Source organism: Cupressus sempervirens, chromosome 6 (genome assembly GCF_028749045.1).
Source record: "Cupressus sempervirens isolate cs-2001-9-10 chromosome 6, ASM2874904v1, whole genome shotgun sequence".
Lineage (NCBI taxonomy): Eukaryota > Viridiplantae > Streptophyta > Pinopsida > Cupressales > Cupressaceae > Cupressus > Cupressus sempervirens.
Window position 1 is genome coordinate 28,095,693 of NC_143123.1, and position 7,333 is coordinate 28,103,025.

Here is a 7,333-nt window from a genome sequence, read left to right on the forward strand (position 1 = left end):
AAATAGACAAGGAAATGGTCACATTACTTGAAGAGATCAATAAAGAAAAGATAACACTAAAGGAAGTTGGACAACTATTGATTAAAGTATCAAAACTATTAGAATTTACATATGACTTGGAGAAATGCAAAAAAATGACACAAAATAAAATGAAATCAATAACTAAACAATTTGATTTGATATCAAATTCAATAATGGAATACTACTCAAAGATGAAAAAGGTTACTCTAAAGGTAAACATATGCAAGAAGAGTAAAGGAATAGAATGACTAAACTATTGGAGCTATAATTCTATCTATTACCTACATTGGAGAAGATTAAACAAAGTGTTAGGAATGTAGAAATATTCCCAGTCTACATGATATGTGCGCACTGGATTCCATGAAGGAACTGGCATGAGATTTGCATGAGAAAAAAAACACCCTATCATACTTGAATAAATCCTTAGAGCCATCAATGGAGAGAGATCAGAAATATTTCAAAGAAATATTTTACAAGTTATGAAACACCTTTCTCATTGATGACAAAAAAGGGGAAGAGAAAAGAAGAGAGAAATATTGCTCGAAGAACAATCTAAGAATCTGGGAATGAGAAAGTGGGATGCAAGATGAAAGAGATGAAATATGAAAGGGGGAGCTATCTCATTCAAGGCTTAAAAAAATTAAGATGATTTTTCCATCAATCTGAAAGGAGAAGATTGTTTTCATTTGGAATAAGATCGTAGGGGGGATTGTTGGTATTTAGAAAAGAAGTTTGGGATAATATTGGCATATCAATCGATGCCAAAAAGGAAAAAATGTGTCATTAATGACAACTTAGTATCAAGAAGGTGTGCAATAAAGGAAAGTCAGCAATGGAAGTAACTAACATGATTAGTGATACTTAATCATGATAGGTAATGTAAGGAAAAGTAGCAGATAACATATACCTATGACAAGAAGCATGGTCAAATTATTGGCATAATCAATGTAGTTGAAGGCAAGGTAATAATGATGAATTTTGTTAAAAGAAGTGATAATAACTTAACATTTGGAAGGTGGAATCAAGATAGACAAAGAGGATTTGAGAAGAAATTTGAACAGGTCAATCATGTTTTGAAGATCAACCAAAGCAGAAGAGGAGTTCAACTTCTCCTTTGTTACTACCTTTGTAAACATATTTGTTGGATTGTCATCTATATGTATCTTGTCCATTTTTAACTGTCCATCATCCAAAATTGACCGAATGAAATGATACCACAACTGTATGTGTGTTGTCTTTGAAAGCAGAGTAGAATTCTTCGCAAGATAAATAACACTCTGGCTATCTGTAAACAAATAATTATCCCTTTGAGGGTGTCCCAATTCTTCCAAGAAGACCTAAATCCATATCATCTCCTTGGTCATCTCTATAGCAGCAACATACTCTACCTCTATAGTGGATAAAGCATTAACCTTCTATAACCTAGAAACCCAGCTCACGGCTGCCCCACTGACAATAAATACACAACCTATAGTACTCTACTTAGTATCAATATCCCCTACCAAATCTGAGTCAACATATTCTAGTAAATCAGTAGTAGAGCCCCCAAAGTGTAAACACTTACTAGATGTTCCACTTAAATATCTAAGAATCCATTTGATTGCATTCCAATGCTCAATTCCTGGATGACTCATATACCTACTAACAACTCCCACTACATGTGCAATATCGGGCCTTGTACATACCATAGCATACATCAAGCTTCCTACAATAGAAGCATAAGGTACCTTACACATCTTATCCTCCTCTTATTGTGTCTTGGGACACATCTCCTTAGTCAACTTCAAATGACTAGGTAAAGGTGTGGTGACAGCTTTACATTCACCATAGAGAAACATTACAACACCTTCGAAATATAATCATCCTGAGATAAAGTCAATTTCTCGTTCTTCCTATCTCTGCAAATCTTCATACTGAAGATTTGTTTGGCTACTCCTAAATCCCTCATAGTAAATGCATGTGCTAATTGGCATTTCAACCCCTCAATGTGATCCATGCTAGACCCAGCTACAAGCATATCATCAACATATAAACATAAAATAATGTAGTTGTCATCATCCAACCTCTTAAAGTAAACACAATGATCTGAATGACACCTACTATATCCATGCTCATGCATAAAACTATCAAATTTCAAATACCATTGCCGATGTGCTTACTTCAAGCCATATAATTTTTTCTTCAATCTACACACTAGGTTCTCCCTACCTCTAACCTCAAATCCCTGTCACTATGCCATATATATCTCTTCATCCAAATCACCATGAAGAAAGGTTGTTTTAACATCAAGTTGCTCCAAATGAAAATCTTTAGTAGCCACAATACTTAAAATAGTATGGATAGAAGTCATGTTAACAACAAGAGAGAATATCTCATCAAAATCAATGCCTTTTTCTTGTGCAAATCCTTTTACAACTAACCTGGCTTTAAATATTTTCTTACCTCCATCCTCTTCTTTTTACTTGTAAACCCACTTATTCTGTAAGGCCCTTTTACCTACAACTTACATAAATCCCAAGTCTTATTTTTTAGCAAAGAGTTCATTTTGTCTTTCATTGAAGACTTCCATTGAATCTTAGTATCCACCTGCACAACTTCATCATAACATTCATGTTCACCAGCATCAATAAGTAAAATAGAATATAAGGAAGAAGAAAATCTTTTTGGAGATCTACTTAACCTTGTTGACCATCTAACATGCACTGGCGTGTGTGGTATTTCTCGTTGCAGTTGTTGCACATCATGAGGAATTGCTGGAACATCATCTTTTGGAGTATCATCCAGCACTACATAATCATCTTCTTTCTTCTCGTGTTGCTACAATAGATCTTTGTACAACACCTTCTCATTGAACATGACATCCCTACTTCTTACAATTTTACGATTTCAAAATCCCAAAGCCTATAACCAAATTCATCAGTGACATATCCAACAAATACACATTTCTTCGACTTAGCTTCTAGCTTGGTTCTATTTTCAAAATCTATATGAGCAAATGCTTCACAACCAAAGGTTTTGAGAAAAGAATAACTCACCTTCTTACTAATCCATGCTTTCTCTGGAATACCACAACCGAAAGGAGTAAAGGGACCTCTATTAATCAAATATACAATAGTATTGATAGCATCTTTCCACATGTTTAACGACAATCCATCATGCAACCTCATGCTCCTTGTAGGCTCCATTATAGTCCTATTCATGCGTTTAGCCGCTCCATTTTTCTATGGAGTCCTTGGAATAGTTTTTTGTCTATGAATACCATTAGCAGAGCAATAATCTTCAAATTTATGACTACAATACTCACCACCATTATCAGATCTGAGACATTTTAATTTCTTATCAGTCTCATTTTCAACCAAACATTTCCATTTCTTAAAAGTTTGAAATACATCTAATTTTTGTCTAAGGAAATAAACCCATACTTTTCTAGTTGCATCATCAATAAATGTAACATAGTAATGATAGCAACTAAGGGAAGATACCTGAGCCAGTCCCCATACATCTGTATGCACAAGCTCTAATTTGTCACTTTTATTTTCCTTTCTAGTCTTCACAAAACTCACTCTCTTTTGTTTTCCATACGCACAACTTTCACAAAAATCAATATTAATGCATTTTTGACATGGTAAAACTTTCTTTGAATGAATTTCATACCTTTCTCACTGATGTGCCCAAGTCTATTGTGTCAAAACTGTTAGAATCTAATAAGATTAATAACCCAAAAAACTAGTGCAAAGAATAAATATCTAAACTATGAATGCAAATGATACAAAATCAAAATAGCATCATAGAGTTAGTCTCCAAGAGAGTAATGCAAATGCTGAAAGCAAAATAGCATTAAGAGGATGCAAAAATAAGAGATACAAATACAAGCCAGGTAGCATGCTTATATAGGCTAGGAAGAGGGAGGAGGTGGCAACACCAACCAATGAGGAGCAACCATCTATCGGACTAAAGATAGCAAAGTATCTTCCCAAGATAGCTAATGGATGCTCACATGTAGGAAGGTGACACCTCACAACCATTCACCTAATAAGACATGCTTTATTAACCTAAGCAAGATTATTAAAAGTGTAGAAAAAACCTACCAAAATAGGAAAAATAAAAAACTACACTAACACCCCCCCATAAGCGAAGCTTAGGTGGATGCTAACCTAGCAAAGCTATGAAAGCAGGAAAATGGGTCTCGGCAACAAGGCCTGATCAGGTACCCAATACAAGAAAAAGAACTAGATGAAGGAAACTAAGCCTCCAATCTAGGAAATGTCCCAAAGAGAGGAACAAAAAAAGAGCATGAAGCATCTCTGAAGCATGAAGCTGCAAACACTGTCAGAAGAAACTACTAGAACCCCCATTGAAATAGTGCATGACCAGGTAGAGAAGACAAAGTCTGAAGAGCTGATCAATCAAAGAGGTGACCTCCAAAGGTAGGAATGAATGAGTGTCTATATAGTAGATGAACCATCTCACCGAAATGCATAGGTGCCTAGCCACTGCATCCGCCTAGTAGATAGGAACAAAAACTGAATACGTAGATCACTCAACCGAACCAAAGAAGCAATAGAGCCAACAGGTGAACCCCCCCCATAATGCTGAACAGGGAAAGGGGTGATAGGAACACTGAAATGCAATGCCAAAAACATTTGCAAGAAGAAGAATCAGGAACATCAACAGTGCAATAGAAGTACAAGCACAAGATAAAGGGTGGTGTCACCGACACACTGCATGGGCTAATGTCGTGGAAGAAAAATTCACTTGACAAAGGTGGATGAGCACAAAATGGCAAAACATCATGACCCCCCATGGCACTTTATAACTGAGTGCGAATATAAACAAACACAAGGTGTACAAGATCCCAGATATGCAAAAGCAGGCACTTTATCTCAGTGCGTTTACAGAAAAAGGCATGCAACAGAATAGAAGCATACAATGCTCATAAGTCAGAAAGAAGAGTGAGCCAAAAGAATAGAAGAAGAGATTCCAGGACCTGTAGAATCCAAGTAATTCGCTAGAGTGCAAAAATGCAAAACTCGAAGGAGAAAGAACTTGGAGTAGAATCTGGATAAAAGACCTCTGCAATTGAATAACTCATAGAACCAGCTTTTCAATTGAATAACTCATAGAACCAGCTTTTCAACGATATCTGGCCAGCCCAGAAAAGAGTTTGAATGAGCAAGATATGGCTCTCGGAAGGTAAAATAGAACATCTGACTTTGACTGCCAAAATAGGCAACCAAACTGTAGTAAAAATAAAAAAAACCTATACCATCATCTCTGTCTTAGAACCAGCTTTCCGACGCATTATTCTGATCGAAAAAATACGTCTGTATGCTCAAGTTACGAAAGAAAAATTGTCTGGGCCTCCTCATGAAGAGCATATGCTAAAAGTGAAACTTGGGCACAATAATCAAGGAAACAAATAGCACCACTGCGATCTACTCGAAAAATCATGCACTTTCAAAAAAAGAATCACCTCAATATGAGGTCATATGAGAAAGTTATGATCCTCCGAAGTTTCCAAAACGAGAACTGTGCACAGTCACGGCTGAGAATCTGCAATTTCTGAAGAATTCATGCATGAAAATCAAAAAATAACTCCACTAGTGGATAGAGAACAAAAAAATAGCCAAGTTCATAATAAGAATCATCAAAATCGGAGTCCGTATGAGCAAGAACGAGACATTTGAAAACTGCACTCAAATCTGCGACTGCCAACGGAGAGGGGTATGGCTATAGCCTTTCATGCTTGATTGTGCAAAATATACAACCTGCATGCAAAATCTAAAAGATACCCAGATGGTTTTTCAGGGCTGCAAACAAAACCCAGAAAGCATTTTCCTTGCTGATGTACAGAAGACGTTGTTGTAGTGTAAATCAGATACCTTTAACAGTAAAAAATGGCTCCAAAAATTAAAAAATGACCCTAGCAACTAGAATATGACATGCAAATGTTGGATCAACTTTTTAAATCCATTAATGGCATGCTGGAACCTGCAATACTGATTGAAAACTACAAATATGCAAGTTGGTTGTCAGATTTGAGATTGAAACCCCAGAGAAAAACCATTTTTGTCAAAACTTTTCTGATTCTCAGGATCATCCAAAGATGCAAGAGAAGAGCATACTTCATTTTTTTAAAAATTACAATAAAGTTTATTAGCCCCCCTTGAATCTCTCAAATAAAGAAACTAAAATCTACTCTTGCACATAGAAAAACTCTGATACCATGTTAGAATCTGATAAGATTAATAACCCAGAAAACTAGTGCAAAGAATAAATATCTAAACTATGAATGCAAATGATACAAAATCAAAATAGCATCATAGAGTTAGTCTCCAAGAGAGTAATGCAAATGCTGGAAGCAAAATAGCATTAAGAGGATGCAAAAATAAGAGATACAAATACAAGCCAGGTAGCATGCTTATATAGGCTAGGAAGAGGGAGGAGGTAGCAACACCAACCAATGAGGAGCAACCATCTATCGAACTAAAGATAGCAAAGTATCTTCCCAAGATAGCTAATGGATGCTCACATGTAGAAAGGTGACACCTCACAACCATTCACCTAATAAGACATGCTTTATTAACCTAAGCGAGATTATTAAAAGTGTAGGAAAAACCTACCAAAATAGGAAAAATAAAAAACTACACTAACAACAACACTGTATTAGAATCTACAACAGCTATATGTTCTCCCTGCTCAATTGCAGCAATTGTTCCTGAACATTCATTTTTCTCTGAAACAATTAAAGTAGAAGGAACAATATGACATGTACAAAGATATAATGTGCCTACTTTCACACCTTTTTCTACTACAAGGGAACTTTTTGAAACCTTTCAATTTTTTATCATTAAAAGTAACTACACAACCCTCATCACCGAGTTGCCCTGCTGAAATTAAATTCCTGCTTAGCCTTGGAACATAACTTACCTCATGTAGTAGCCAATGATTCTCATTTTTCAATTTAATCTTAACTTTTCCCTTTCCAACAATCTAACAGGGTTCATTATCCCACAAATAAACAAGCCCAAAATCCCCTTGGACATAATCAATGAAATAACCTCTATGAGGTGTAGCATGAAATGAAGCACCAAAATCTAAAACCCATGAATCATCAACACTTTCTAAAGATAGAAGAAAAGCATCTTCTTCAGATTTTTTACTTGCCACATTTGCCTCTTTGTCTCCATCTTAATTTTCTCCTTCATTTTTCTTTCAAGTCCAACAATCTTTCTTTTTATGCCTTGGTTTCCCATAGTACCAATAGTCGTTTGGTCCTTTCGATTGAGACCTCTTCCCTTTTGACTTTCTT